The sequence below is a fragment of the Schistocerca gregaria genome, chromosome 1 (assembly GCF_023897955.1).
Source record: "Schistocerca gregaria isolate iqSchGreg1 chromosome 1, iqSchGreg1.2, whole genome shotgun sequence".
Lineage (NCBI taxonomy): Eukaryota > Metazoa > Arthropoda > Insecta > Orthoptera > Acrididae > Schistocerca > Schistocerca gregaria.
Window position 1 is genome coordinate 36999004 of NC_064920.1, and position 14983 is coordinate 37013986.

The 14983-nt window shown below is 47.1% G+C and overlaps 1 non-coding gene across 1 annotated transcript; it reads right to left on the minus strand.

Annotated features, from left to right (window-relative positions):
* Positions 1-296: 296 nt before the first annotated feature.
* Trnak-cuu (transfer RNA lysine (anticodon CUU)) lies at positions 297-369 on the minus strand. The gene has a single exon. It is a non-coding gene; the product is annotated as a tRNA-Lys (tRNA).
* Between the last annotated feature and the right edge of the window lie 14614 nt (positions 370-14983).

A 14983-nucleotide genomic window follows, 5' to 3' on the forward strand; every position in this document is an offset into this window, starting at 1 on the left:
CTGGATCATCAGACTTGAGCTGACAACACTTCATGTTACCGACTACTATTTGCAGCTATGGCGATCCATTACTGCTTGGCTACACATCTGACACGTAACCGATGTGCTCTCCAAACAACAACACTTGCATTTCAGAACATGTCTTTCACACATGTCTACAAAATCACCTTTACCTTCAAATACAGTTTTCATGCGACTGACAGAGACGTAGGCAAACTTAAAAGTTGCTAATTCCATTACATCACGTTAATCAGAAGAACGGTAATTTAGATCTGCAGCGGAACAAAATTCGGTTCCGCCCAGCGTGGGGCTCGAACCCACGACCCTGGGATTAAGAATATCACGCTCTACCGACTGAGCTAGCCGGCTGCCTCGGTGAATACCTGCGGGTTAGCAGGTCACACAGTACTCGTTTGGGTTGGGTGGTCCCATACAGAATATCTCCATGCTGCCTAATGTTTTCCTAACGTCACACTCGTCACGTACTTCACTTTTATTTCATAATCATTTCTGAGAGGTAAAGGAATTGCATGACAACCTGCAGAGCTAGTGGCGTCAAAATTAACACACATACTTGATGTGACTCAAAAGCCGAACGAGTTACTTTCCGACGTTGTTTTAGATGTGCAAGTGCCAGTCAAAACTCGCGGTGACGGCACTCTGCCGACCATTTCGCTAGTTAACACCGGTCTTGTTGTGTGTGTTTCAAGCTCAAGAGCATCTCCAAGCAGAAAATGGTCAACAGAAACATTCAGACGGTTTCGCACTGCTCAATTGCTACATTAAAACGGTATGTTTCTTTTTCAGAACTGAAAAAAAACCGAGCGTGACAGCATTCGAACTTGTAATCTTCAGATCCGAATTCCGACGCCTTATTAATTCGGCCACACGGTCACTAGCGACCAAGTATAACTTGTATACGACTCATCTCGTGACGCTCAAACCCCTGAGGAGTAGTGTTTTCGTTCCACACAGCCGCTGCCCCTTGCTCTTTCCCACCCAAACGTTACATTCAACCTCTTACGAGATCGACCATGTATAGACTGGGAAACAAGACCACACACTTTGTGCATTCGGAATCAAAGGCAGGGCGTCCCTCGCCGCATTTGCTACCATGGCCATTTGCTACTTCTGCAGAAGCGGCTGCGGCGACGACGACGACGACGACGACGACCGCGAGAGGCTCTGAGATATGTGAGAAATTCATCTATAAAATGTAATTCAGACTGCCTCGTCCCACCTTATGCTGTACCGCTTTGGCAAATGCTTTAGTAGACACATCGAAACCGTAACTCAAAGAGCTTTACAGGTACTCAACAACCTCATCTCCATTGGGCATAAGCGGTTTCATCTTCCACCACATCTCATCAAACTCTATCATAACAGTATACTAACATCCATAGTGGGTTACGGATCCGGAGTCTGGGCACACAGGCTCACGAGGGTGGTGCCCGCCATGACAGTGAGGAGAGTGCAGAGAAATATGATCCTGAGATCAGTGGGGGCATACAGAACTACACCGGGAGGAGCCCTGTTAGTTATTATGGGGCTTTGCCCCCTGGATATCAAAATTCGGGAGCAGGCCGCTTGGTACTGGACTAAAAAGGGGAATTTGGAAAAAACCGAGGAAATTCTGGGCAGCAGGACTGAAAATAAAGTAGAAATTAGGAAAAAAGGGGAGCTGCTATGGCAACTTTCGTGGGAAACCGAAGAAACAGGGCGTCGAACCTTTGAGCTCCTACCAGATGTTAGGGAAAGGATGGAAATGTCACATTTCGATCCATCCCGGGGACTCATCCACTTCCTCACTGGACATGGACCGTACTCGACATATCTATGTCGATTTGGTAAAAAGGCGACACCTGCGTGTGACTGTGGTGTTCCGGAGGGTACTCCTGACCATGTAGTCTACGAGTGCCCCCTTTTCAATGATGTGGCCTCAGTACTGCGGGACCAACTACCACACAACGACACTTTTAGACTAATCAGACATCGCGACACTTTCGACATCATAAACAAACTGGCTAACGCGGTATCTCAGAAAGTCCTAAAGGACTACCTGAAAGACTTATAGTAGCACAAGAAAGAGATAAACCAGGACACAGATAGAGTTTGATACCCTACTCCCAAACCGCCTGGGCGCGGAAAGGCCGACTTCCTCAGTCTGAATCCGCCGCGCCACAGGATTCTGGGGGGGTGGGGTGCAGCCTTACCAAACCAGACAACGCACCGGACTTGACATTAGGATAAGTTAGTTGTAGGACTTAGTTTTTAGACATTATTATTAGTAACCTGCAGCGATTACCATCTCGGCCTGCCCAGTGTCAGGGGCACGCTCATTGGGATTAGCTCAATGAGCAAGGCTCCATAGTAGGTTTATATAAATTAGCTGACACAACTGTAACGCTGTAGGATTAGTAACTAGTCTTAAGATTAAATGTTTGTAGTAGACTAACAATAATGTTGCCCATTGCTTACTGTTCACTTATATACTAACTAGTTACTACATAGGACTTAGAATTAGCTGCTAATTATCCTTGTATAACTAACTTGGCCCACTAATCAAATAAGGCAGTGGGCTAGATGTAAAATTAACATTCTTTTATGGAAATAAAGATTTTTTTTAAAAAAAAAAAAAAAGAAAAAAATGCTTTATCTGCGCCATTCGCCTTAATCACATCTGAGCGTAATTCTTAATAAAACGCTTGTCGCTAATTGTTCGTCATCACAGATACTGTTTGCTATACGGCCACGACGCGCAACTGATTTCCAAAATTCGTCTTCCTCCTCTGAGGACGCGAACTCACGACCCCTGGTTTACTAGACCAGTGCTCTACCACTTTTTTTTTTTTTGTTTGTTTTTCTTGTTCGTCCTAAATATCCACGAAAACTTCAGTCCAGGTTTAGAAAAGTAGTTTACAGAAAGGTGGCAAATCCAGAAACAGTATATAGGAAATCGGCTAACACAGGCGACCTTAGCCAACACCCTCCCTTTCAAATGTCAGGCTAAGCATATTTGCAAAATCTTCACGGAGTCCTGGCATGCGCAATCGGTTCCAGTAAGCAGTAACAATGTACTGTCGAAACGTAAGGTGTTCATCCTCTTCATGACAACTAATAACAAAATGTACGAAGTGTCCAAGCAACCACATAACGGTATTGAGCTTCGTTCGCGGATAAAAGGAAGAATCGGGCCGTACGATGATGTCAATGGTGTAAGCGGTTTCGGCAGTCCTAGTGACAAAAGCCAGTTGTTTCCTGAGCCAAATCCAATTAGCAAGGTGCCCACTGCAGGTGAATCGATGCTCAAGTGTGTCCTGGAGACCACACCGAGTGCAGTTGTCTGTGTCAGAAAGACCAATACGGTGCAGTCGTACGTTGGTGGGGACCAAACCATTAACTACCCTACACCACGTGGACGCCACAGCCATAGTGTGGATCGGCAGACTAACATTCCTCCAGACGTTCTTCCAGGACACTGATGGAGACGCCAGTTCGATTGGATTGGGACCGGCCAGCCCCTCCCAACGGGCAATCAAGCTCTTGGTCGTTGGCACCGGTCGTCGCAAGAAGACGTCACCGAGGTAACTAACCGCAATATAAAATTCCCGGACATGTTTCAACTTAAAATTGAGGCGACCGACGTCGACAGGTGGAGCAAGGCTCTTCGGACGCACAACAGTAAAAAGTCTGGATGTAATTGAAGTAACTTCTTGCGTAACAATTAGAGTCGTACGGCGGACGTACAAGGCAGATGCCTTGCGAGTAATGTCAGTGAGGCCCAAGCCTCCGGAGATACGCGGTTTCGTCATAACTTCGTAACGCAACTTGAATAGATGACCCTTCCATATAAACCTGCTAGACAATTGGCGCAACCTTTTCGCCACCATAATGGGAAGTGGGAACAGCTGAGCAACATAATAGGCTTTACATAACACGTATGTGTCTAAAATTCTGATTTTTTGCAAAATGGTAGCAGAGCGCTGCTCATGGACCATCAGAGCCCCCTGTATCTTCTCGGTGACAGATTTCCAATTAAGAGCTGCCATTTTTATAGGACACCGATCAATGGTAATCCCCAATGACGTATGGCGATCGACAAAAGTGGCCCAAGGAACATCAGCATCGCGAAACCCTCGAATATCAAGGAACTTACACTTACCCTGATTAAGACGCGCTCCAGAGACACAACAGTATGCATCGACTGCCCCTTTCAACAATGTGATATCATCACGTTGACGGAGGAGAACAACGACATCGTCCGCCTACGCCTTAACAGTGAGCTTCCCACCAGAGAGGGTCATACCCTGAAGCTTGAAAGCAAGAGTCCGAAGCAGCGGTTCCAGGGACAATATGAATAGCGACATAGAGAGCGGACTACCCTGAGGTACCCCTCGGCGGATAGCAAAGGGCGGCGTCAGCTGCCCATTGACTGACACCCGAGCAGTTATTCCCCTATACAAATTACCAAGAACACCACGTGATGAAGCGTTAAAACCTATTGTATCTAAAACATGATCTAAAAACACATGACTGACGTGATCAAAAGCCTTATAAAAATCGAGGAAAGCAAAGGCACAATGAACGTTTGTAACCGCCGCAACCGAGACAACATCCCGATATTCGGCTACTGGGGTCAGAATAGATCTACCAGGAAAACAACATTGATGTGCATAAATCACACCCCGAAGCAGTGAAGACAATCGACTATTGAGTGCTCTAGCAGCTGTCTTGTAATCAAAGTTCAGCAATGTGAGCGGACGAAGATTGGCAGTAGATAAACGACCAGTGGACTTCGGAATTAAAACAATTTTCCCTACTTTAAAATCGGCAGGCACATCCATCCCCCTGACAATCTCATTTAAAATCTGCGTAAAAGTGCCACCCAAAAGAGGCCAAAAACGGAGATAAAATTCTTTAGGCAGGCCGTCTGGACCCGGCGATTTACCGGACGGAGAGTGAGCAATAAAATCAAAAACATCATCTACCTGCAACTCCCGGAGAAAGTCGCCGTTCGCGTCAGGCGTGATCTTCGCAGGAAGATCCTCAAGGACATCATCAGAAAGTGACGCACCAGAATCATCGGCAGAATAGAGATTAGCGTAATACTGATGAAGAGCACGAGTCATATCCTCCTGTGCAATAAGCTGTCGTCCATCATCCACCATAAGAGAAGAGATGAAGGAGCGACGACGTCGAGTCTGATGCCGCAGCAGGTGGTACAAAGAAGTCAGTTCACTTTCAACAAGAGAGTGAGGTTTCGACTTTACTCGCAGACCATCCAACTGTCGTCGTTTGAGGCTCAAGAGCTTGGCTTTAATACGACGAACATCATGGATCCGCAGAGGAGCAGGACCCGCCGCGTCATACAGTTCACGCAGGACAGAGTAGTAAAATTCATACGTGTACTTAAAATCACGCGCCCTTGCGGCACAGTAAAAAATCAAAGTCTGACGAATCTTGGGCTTGGCAAAAGCAGTCCACCAAACGAGCAAGGAGGGGTAACGCGGGACGGAGCGAAGACATCGCTCCCACACGGCACTTACAACTTCATCAATGGCACTGTCGGCAAGGTGGGAAACATTTAACATCCACTGGGAACGATAAAGTTTTGCTGGTTGGTGACGAAGATTTACAGTTGCAGTAAAAGCACAATGGTCAGAAAAACTAGTAGGAATAACATCGACAGAAATAATGTTATCACATAAAAAATCAGAGAAGTAGAATCTGTCGAGTCTACTGCATGAGGACGCGGTAAAATACGTAAATTTCACCAGGGTTGGATATTTGTGTTCCCAAACATGACGCAGGTGCATCGTACGAACCAAGTCATGTAAATCTCGGCAATATTTAAAATTGGGGGACTGGTCTTCAGGGCGTAAAACACAATTAAAATCGCCTCCGAGCAGGAGACTCCGAGGACTCTTGCGCAAAAGATAAATAAGCTCTTCCTTATAAAAGCGCGATCGAGCCACAGTGCGACCCGAACCAGAGGGGGCATACAAAACAACTAGGTGGAGATCAAAAAGACGACAACCAATCCCACGGCCAGAGTCAAGGAATTCAATGTCAGTAATAGGAATACCTTCTCGAAAGAAAAGAGCAGTTCCTGTTGAATTCTCCGGTGCGACATTAAAAACAGTTTGAAATCCAGGTAGAGAGAGATCAGAAAACAATACTTCCTGCAAAAATACTACGTCCGCACAGGAGTCGTAAAGAAACTGCCGCAAAGAGGCAATGCGAACGTCGGACTCAATACGGTTAACATTTAAGGTAAGAAAGGTGTATGCCTGAACCATGGAGAGAAAAGCGAGGGAAGAAATCACCTACACCGACGCATCAACATCACAGTCCATAGCAGGGGAGACGGAGGCATCCGAGGGAGGGGGACTGCTACCCCCTTCCGTGGATCCCTTACGTTTCGGTTTTTTACGAACAGCATTGACGTTCGGCTGAACGCGCAACTTGCGTCGGCTGACGGGCAAGGAAGCGGCAGCCGCCGATGACGTAGGAGGGTCAAGTTCTGTATCTGACAACACCCGCGCCGGTCCACAGTCAGGGTCCGGGGTCGCGGGGGAAACATCCGACGAAACGGATTGGTCTACACCAGTATTAGCTTCCGGCAAACATGGACTACACGGAGGCGAAACGTGAGCAGGAAGCTCAGAAACTGCTAAGTTGGAAGGAAGCGGAGCAGCTCCGCTGGCAGAGGTGTGGGGCAGCGAAGCAGGAAGTTGTTGCGACTCAACTTGTTGTGACAACGAAGTCGGTTCGGAAGGCGGCGCCAACAGGCCCGACCGACGAGCCGACTCGAGAGAAGCCGTGTCGGAAGCCGGAGGGGCGTCAGCAGCCGCTACTGGAACAGCTACTTCAGGGGAACAGAGGTCATCTACACTACTAAGTGGCTCGGAGGATGTCGGTCTCTCGGATTGGGGCATCTCGGGGAGATCCTCATCCGTACTATTTCCATCTCGTGCGCGACGCCGTTTATTATTCAAAAGCGGCACACCCACCTGAGGAACCGACGGAACTACATCAGATTTGGCACGTAAAGGAGGAAATTCTGTGTCAGGGGCGTGCAAAACCTGCGGCTGGGCGCTACTACCACTGGACTGTTCGACACCAAGAGCGGAACCACCTGCAACGAGGTCAGCGACCGTTAACTTGCGACGCTGTTCGAGAGAATTTTTTAACACAAAAACCCTCCGCGGACACTTGGTACGCACGTGGCCACTCTCATTACACAAAAAACAGGTGCCAACCTGACCACTATATGTTACATGAACACGATATCCACCGATCTGCAGGTGCGAGGGAATATTCTGCTTCACGTGCATTTCGACGAAACGAATGCAACTGTAACACTGCAGGCGATGTTGGCTGGACCAGCGTTCAAGGCGAATACTCTTAACATCACCATACTTGAGTAAACCTTCCTTAAGATACACATTATCCACCTCCGGCGGAAGGTTGTAAACACGAACACTGGTGTACGTAATGGAAGCATTTGAAAGCAGTACGGTACTGACAGAATCATCCCGATGCCGAAAGAGAAACTGATGACCAAATTTGGAAATAATTTTATCAACCTCAAAGGGGGTCCATAAATTTAACAAAGAAAACATAGAGTTCTGTATCAAAATATGCAGTGTGCACCTGATTCCACTGAGCTAAAGAGGCGCGGCCTAGCGGTACTCTTGCGTACTTCGTCCTTACGGTCGTCTGGATCATCAGACTTGAGCTGACAACACTTCATATTACCGACTACTATTTGCAGCTATGGCGATCCATTACTGCTTGGCTACACATCTGACACGTAACCGATGTGCTCTCCAAACAACAACACTTGCATTTCAGAACATGTCTTTCACACATGTCTACAAAATCACCTTTACCTTCAAATACAGTTTTCATGCGACTGACAGAGACGTAGGCAAAGTTAAAAGTTGCTATTTCCATTACATCACGTTAATCAGAAAAACGGTAATTTACATCTGCAGCGGAACAAAGCTCAGTTCCGCCCAGCGTAGGGCTCGAACCCTGGACCCTGAGATTAAGAATATCATGCTCTACCGACTGAGCTAGCCGACTGCCACGATGAATACCTGCGGGTTAGCACGTCACAAAGTACTCGTTTGGGTTGTGTGGACCCATACAGAATCTCTCCATGCTGCCTAATGTTTTCCTAACGTCACACTCGTCACGTACTTCACTTTTATTTCATAATCATTTCTGAGAGGTAAAGGAATTGCATGACAACCCGCAGAGCTAGTGGCGTCAAAATTAACACACATACTTGATGTGACTCAAAAGCCGAACGAGTTACTTGCCGACGTTGTTTTAGATGTGCAAGTGCCAGTCAAAACTCGCGGTGACGGCACTCTGCCGACCATTTCGCTAGTTAACACCGGTCTTGTTGTGTGTGTTTCAAGCTCAAGAGCATCTCCAAGCAGAAAATGGTCAACAGAAACATTCAGACGGTTTCGTACTGCTCAATTGCTACATTAAAACGGTACGTTTCTTTTTCAGAACTGGAAAAAAAACCGAGCGTGACAGCATTCGAACCTGTAATCTTCAGACCCGAAGTCCGACGCCTTATACATTCGGCCACACGGTCACTAGCGACCAAGTATAACTTGTATACGACTCATCTCGTAACGCTCACACCCCTGAGGAATAGTGTTTTCGTTCCACACAGCCGCTGCCCCTTGCTCTTTCCCACCCAGACGTTACATTCAACCTCTTACGAGACCGACCAAATATAGACTGGGAAACAAGACCACACTCTTTGTGCATTCGGAATCGAAGGCAGGGCGTCCCTCGCCGCATTTGCTACCATGGCCATTTGCTACTTCTGCAGAAGCGGCGGCTGCGGCGTTGACGACGACGACGACCGCGAGAGGCTCTGAGATATGTGAGAAATTCATCTATAAAATGTAATTCAGACTGCCTCGTCCCACCTTATGCTGCACCGCTTTGGCAAATGCTTTATCTGCGCCATTCGCCTTAATCACATCTGAGCGTAATTCTTAATAATACGCTTGTCGCTAATTGTTCGTCATCACAAATACTGTTTGCTATACGGCCACGATGCGCAACTGATTTCCAAAATTCGTCTTCCTCCTCTGAGGACGCGAACTCACGACCCCTGGTTTACTAGACCAGTGCTCTACCACTGAGCTAAAGAGGCGCGGCATAGCGGTACTCTTGCGTACTTCGTCCTTACGGTCGTCTGGGTCATCAGACTTGAGCTGACAACACTTCATATTACCGACTACTATTTGCAGCTATGGCGATCCATTACTGCTTGGCTACACATCTGACACGTAACCGATGTGCTCTCCAAACAACAACACTTGCATTTCAGAACATGTCTTTCCCACATGTCTACAAAATCACCTTTACCTTCAAATACAGTTTTCATGCGACTGACAGAGACGTAGGCAAAGTTAAAAGTTGCTATTTCCATTACATCACGTTAATCAGAAAAACGGTAACTTACATCTGCAGCGGAACAAAGTTCAGTTCCGCCCAGCGTGGGGCTCGAACCCTGGACCCTGAGATTAAGAATATCATGCTATACCGACTGAGCTAGCCGAATGCCACGGTGAATACCTGCGGGTTAGCACGTCACACAGTACTCGCTTGGGTTGGGTGGTCCCATACAGAATCTCTCCATGCTGCCTAATGTTTTCCTAACGTCACACTCCTCACGTACTTCACTTTTATTTCATAATCATTTCTGAGAGGTAAAGGAATTGCATGACAACCTGCAGAGCTAGTGGCGTCAAAATTAACACACATACTTGATGTGACTCAAAAGCCGAACGAGTTACATTCCGACGTTGTTTTATATGTGCAAGTGCCAGTCAAAACTCGAAGTGACGGCACTCTGCCGAACATTTCGCTAGTTAACACCGGTCTTGTTGTGTGTGTTTCAAGCTCAAGAGCATCTCCAAGCAGAAAATGGTCAACAGAAACATTCAGACGGTTTCGTACTGCTCAATTGCTACATTAAAACGGTACGTTTCTTTTTCAGAACTGGAAAAAAAACCGAGCGTGACAGCATTCGAACCTGTAATCTTCAGACCCGAAGTCCGACGCCTTATACATTCGGCCACACGGTCACTAGCGACCAAGTATAACTTGTATACGACTCATCTCGTAACGCTCACACCCCTGAGGAATAGTGTTTTCGTTCCACACAGCCGCTGCCCCCTTGCTCTTTCCCACCCAGACGTTACATTCAACCTCTTACGAGACCGACCAAATATAGACTGGGAAACAAGACCACACTCTTTGTGCATTCGGAATCGAAGGCAGGGCGTCCCTCGCCGCATTTGCTACCATGGCCATTTGCTACTTCTGCAGAAGCGGCGACGACGACGACGACGACGACGACGACGACGACGACCGCGAGAGGCTCTGAGATATGTGAAAAATTCATCTATAAAATGTAATTCAGACTGCCTTGTCCCACCTCATGCTGTACCGCTTTGGCAAATGCTTTATCTGCGCCATTCGCCTTAATCACATCTGAGCGTAATTCTTAATAAAACGCTTGTCGCTAATTGTTCGTCATCACAGATACTGTTTGCTATACGGCCACGATGCGCAACTGATTTCCAAAATTCGTCTTCCTCCTCTGAGGATGGGAACTCACGACCCCTGGTTTACTAGACCAGTGCTCTACCACTGAGCTAAAGGAGCGCGGCCTAGCGGGACTCTTGCGTACTTCGTCCTTACGGTCGTCTGGGTCATCAGACTTGAGCTGACAACACTTCATATTACCGACTACTATTTGCAGCTATGGCGATCCATTACTGCTTGGCTACACATCTGACACGTAACCGATGTGCTCTCCAAACAACACTTGCATTTCAGATCATGTCTTTCACACATGTCTACAAAATCACCTTTACCTTCAAATACAGTTTTCTTGCGACTGACAGAGACGTAGGCAAAGTTAAAAGTTGCTATTTCCATTACATCACGTTAATCAGAAAAACGGTAACTTACACCTGCAGCGGAACACAATTCCGTTCCGCCCAGCGTAGGGCTCGAACCGTCGACCCTGAGATTAAGAATATCATGCTCTACCGACTGAGCTAGCCGGCTGCCTCGGTGAATACCTGCGGGTTAGCACGTCACACAGTACTCGTTTGGGTTGGGTTGTCCCATATAGAAACTCTCAATGCTGCTCAATGTTTTCCTAACGTCACACTCGTCACGTACTTAACTTTTATTTCATAATCATTTCTGAGAGGTAAAGGAATTGCATGACAAGCTGCAGAGCTAGTGGCGTCAAAATTAACACACATACTTGATGTGACTCAAAAGCCGAACGAGTTACTTTCCGACGTTGTTTTAGATGTGCAAGTGCCAGTCAAAACTCGCGGTGACGCACTCTGCCGACCATTTCGCTAGTTAACACCGGTCTTGTTGTGTGTGTTTCAAACTCAAGAGCATCTCCAAGCAGAAAATGGTCAACAGAAATATTCAGACGGTTTCGTACTGCTCAATTGCTACATTAAAACGGTATGTTTCTTTTTCAGAACTGGAAAAAAAACCGAGCGTGACAGCATTCGAAACTGTAATCTTCAGATCCGAAGTCCGACGCTTTATCCATTCGGCCACACGGTCACTAGCGATCAAGAATAACTTGTATACGACTCATCTCGTATCGCTCACACCCCTGAGGAATAGTGTTTTCGTTCCACACAGCCGCTGCCCCCTTGCTCTTTCCCACCCAGACGTTACATTCAACCTCTTACGAGACCGACCAAATATAGACTGGGAAACAAGACCACACTCTTTGTGCATTCGGAATCGAAGGCAGGGCGTCCCTCGCCGCATTTGCTACCATGGCCATTTGCTACTTCTGCAGAAGCGGCGGCGGCGACGACGACGACGACGACGACGACGACGACGACGACGACGACGACGACGACGACGACGGCCGCGAGAGGCTCTGAGATATGTGAAAAATTCATCTATAAAATGTAATTCAGACTGCCTTGTCCCACCTCATGCTGTACCGCTTTGGCAAATGCTTTATCTGCGCCATTCGCCTTAATCACATCTGAGCGTAATTCTTAATAAAACGCTTGTCGCTAATTGTTCGTCATCACAGATACTGTTTGCTATACGGCCACGATGCGCAACTGATTTCCAAAATTCGTCTTCCTCCTCTGAGGATGGGAACTCACGACCCCTGGTTTACTAGACCAGTGCTCTACCACTGAGCTAAAGGAGCGCGGCCTAGCGGGACTCTTGCGTACTTCGTCCTTACGGTCGTCTGGGTCATCAGACTTGAGCTGACAACACTTCATATTACCGACTACTATTTGCAGCTATGGCGATCCATTACTGCTTGGCTACACATCTGACACGTAACCGATGTGCTCTCCAAACAACACTTGCATTTCAGATCATGTCTTTCACACATGTCTACAAAATCACCTTTACCTTCAAATACAGTTTTCTTGCGACTGACAGAGACGTAGGCAAAGTTAAAAGTTGCTATTTCCATTACATCACGTTAATCAGAAAAACGGTAACTTACACCTGCAGCGGAACACAATTCCGTTCCGCCCAGCGTAGGGCTCGAACCGTCGACCCTGAGATTAAGAATATCATGCTCTACCGACTGAGCTAGCCGGCTGCCTCGGTGAATACCTGCGGGTTAGCACGTCACACAGTACTCGTTTGGGTTGGGTTGTCCCATATAGAAACTCTCAATGCTGCTCAATGTTTTCCTAACGTCACACTCGTCACGTACTTAACTTTTATTTCATAATCATTTCTGAGAGGTAAAGGAATTGCATGACAAGCTGCAGAGCTAGTGGCGTCAAAATTAACACACATACTTGATGTGACTCAAAAGCCGAACGAGTTACTTTCCGACGTTGTTTTAGATGTGCAAGTGCCAGTCAAAACTCGCGGTGACGCACTCTGCCGACCATTTCGCTAGTTAACACCGGTCTTGTTGTGTGTGTTTCAAGCTCAAGAGCATCTCCAAGCAGAAAATGGTCAACAGAAATATTCAGACGGTTTCGTACTGCTCAATTGCTACATTAAAACGGTATGTTTCTTTTTCAGAACTGGAAAAAAAACCGAGCGTGGCAGCATTCGAAACTGTAATCTTCAGATCCGAAGTCCGACGCCTTATCCATTCGGCCACACGGTCACTAGCGATCAAGAATAACTTGTATACGACTCATCTCGTATCGCTCACACCCCTGAGGAATAGTGTTTTCGCTCCACACAGCCGCTGCCCCTTGCTCTTTCCCACCCAAACGTTACATTCAACCTCTTACGAGACCGGCCAAATATAGACTGGGAAACAAGACCACACACTTTGTGCATTCGGAATCGAAGGCAGGGCGTCCCTCGCCGCATTTGCTACCATGGCCATTTGCTACTTCTGCAGAAGCGGCGGCGGCGACGACGACGACGACGACGACGACCGCGAGAGGCTCTGAGATATGTGAGAAATTCATCTATAAAATGTAATTCAGACTGCCTCGTCCCACCTTATGCGGTACCGCTTTGGCAAATGCTTTATCTGCGCCATTCGCCTTAATCACATCTGAGCGTAATTCTTAATAAAACGCTTGTGGCTAATTGTTCGTCATCACAGATACTGTTTGAATTCGGCCACGACGCGCAACTGATTTCCAAAATTCGTCTTCCTCCTCTGAGGATGGGAACTCACAACCTCTGGTTTACTAGACCAGTGCTCTACCACTGAGCTAAAGAGGCGCGGCCTAGCGGTACTATTGCGTACTTCGTCCATACGGTCGTCTGGGTCATCAGACTTGAGCTGACAACACTTCATATTACCGACTACTATTTGCAGCTATGGCGATCCATTACTGCTTGGCTACACATCTGACACGTAACCGATGTGCTCTCCAAACAACAACACTTGCATTTCAGAACATGTCTTTCACACATGTCTACAAAATTACCTTTACCTTCAAATACAGTTTTCTTTCGACTGACAGAGACGTAGGCGAAGTTAAAATTTGCTATTTCCATTACATCACGTTAATCAGAAAAACGGTAATTCACATCTGCAGCGGATAAAATTCCGTTCCGCCTAGCGTGGGGCTCGAACCCTCGACCCTGAGGTTAAGAACATCATGCTCTACCGATTGAGCTAGCCGGCTGCCTCGATGAATACCTGCGGGTTAGCACGTCACACAGTACTCGTTTGGGTTGGGTGGTCCCATACAGAATCTCTCCATGCTGCCTAATGTTTTCCTAACGTCACACTCGTCACGTACTTCACTTTTATTTCATAATCATTTCGGAGAGGTAAAGGAATTGCATGACAACCTGCAGAGCTAGTGGCGTCAAAATTAACACACATACCTGATGTGACTCAAAAGCCGAACGAGTTACTTTCCGACGTTGTTTTAGATGTGCAAGTGCCAGTCAAAACTCGCGGTGGCGGCACTCTGCCGACCATGTATCTAGTTAACACCGGTCTTGTTGTGTGTGTTTCAAGCTCAAGAGCATCTCCAAGCAGAAAATGGTCAACAGAAACATTCAGACGGTTTCGTACTGCTCAATTGCTACATTAAAACGGTATGTTTCTTTTTCAGAACTGGAAAAAAACTGAACGTGACAGCATTCGAACCTGTAATCTTAAGATCCGAAGACGGACGCCTTATCCATTCGGCCACACGGTTACTAGCGACCAAATATAACTTGTATACGACTCATCTCGTAACGCTCACACCCGTGGGGAATAGTGACTTCCTTCCACACAGCCGCTGCCCCTTGCTCTTTCCCACCCAAACGTTACATTCAACCTCTTACGAGACCGACCAAATATAGACTGGGAAACAAGACCACACACTTTGTGCATTCGGAATCGAAGGCAGGGTGTCCCTCGCCGCATTTGCTACCATGGCCATTTGCTACTTCTGCAGAAGCGGCGGCGGCGACGACGACGACGACGACGACGACGACC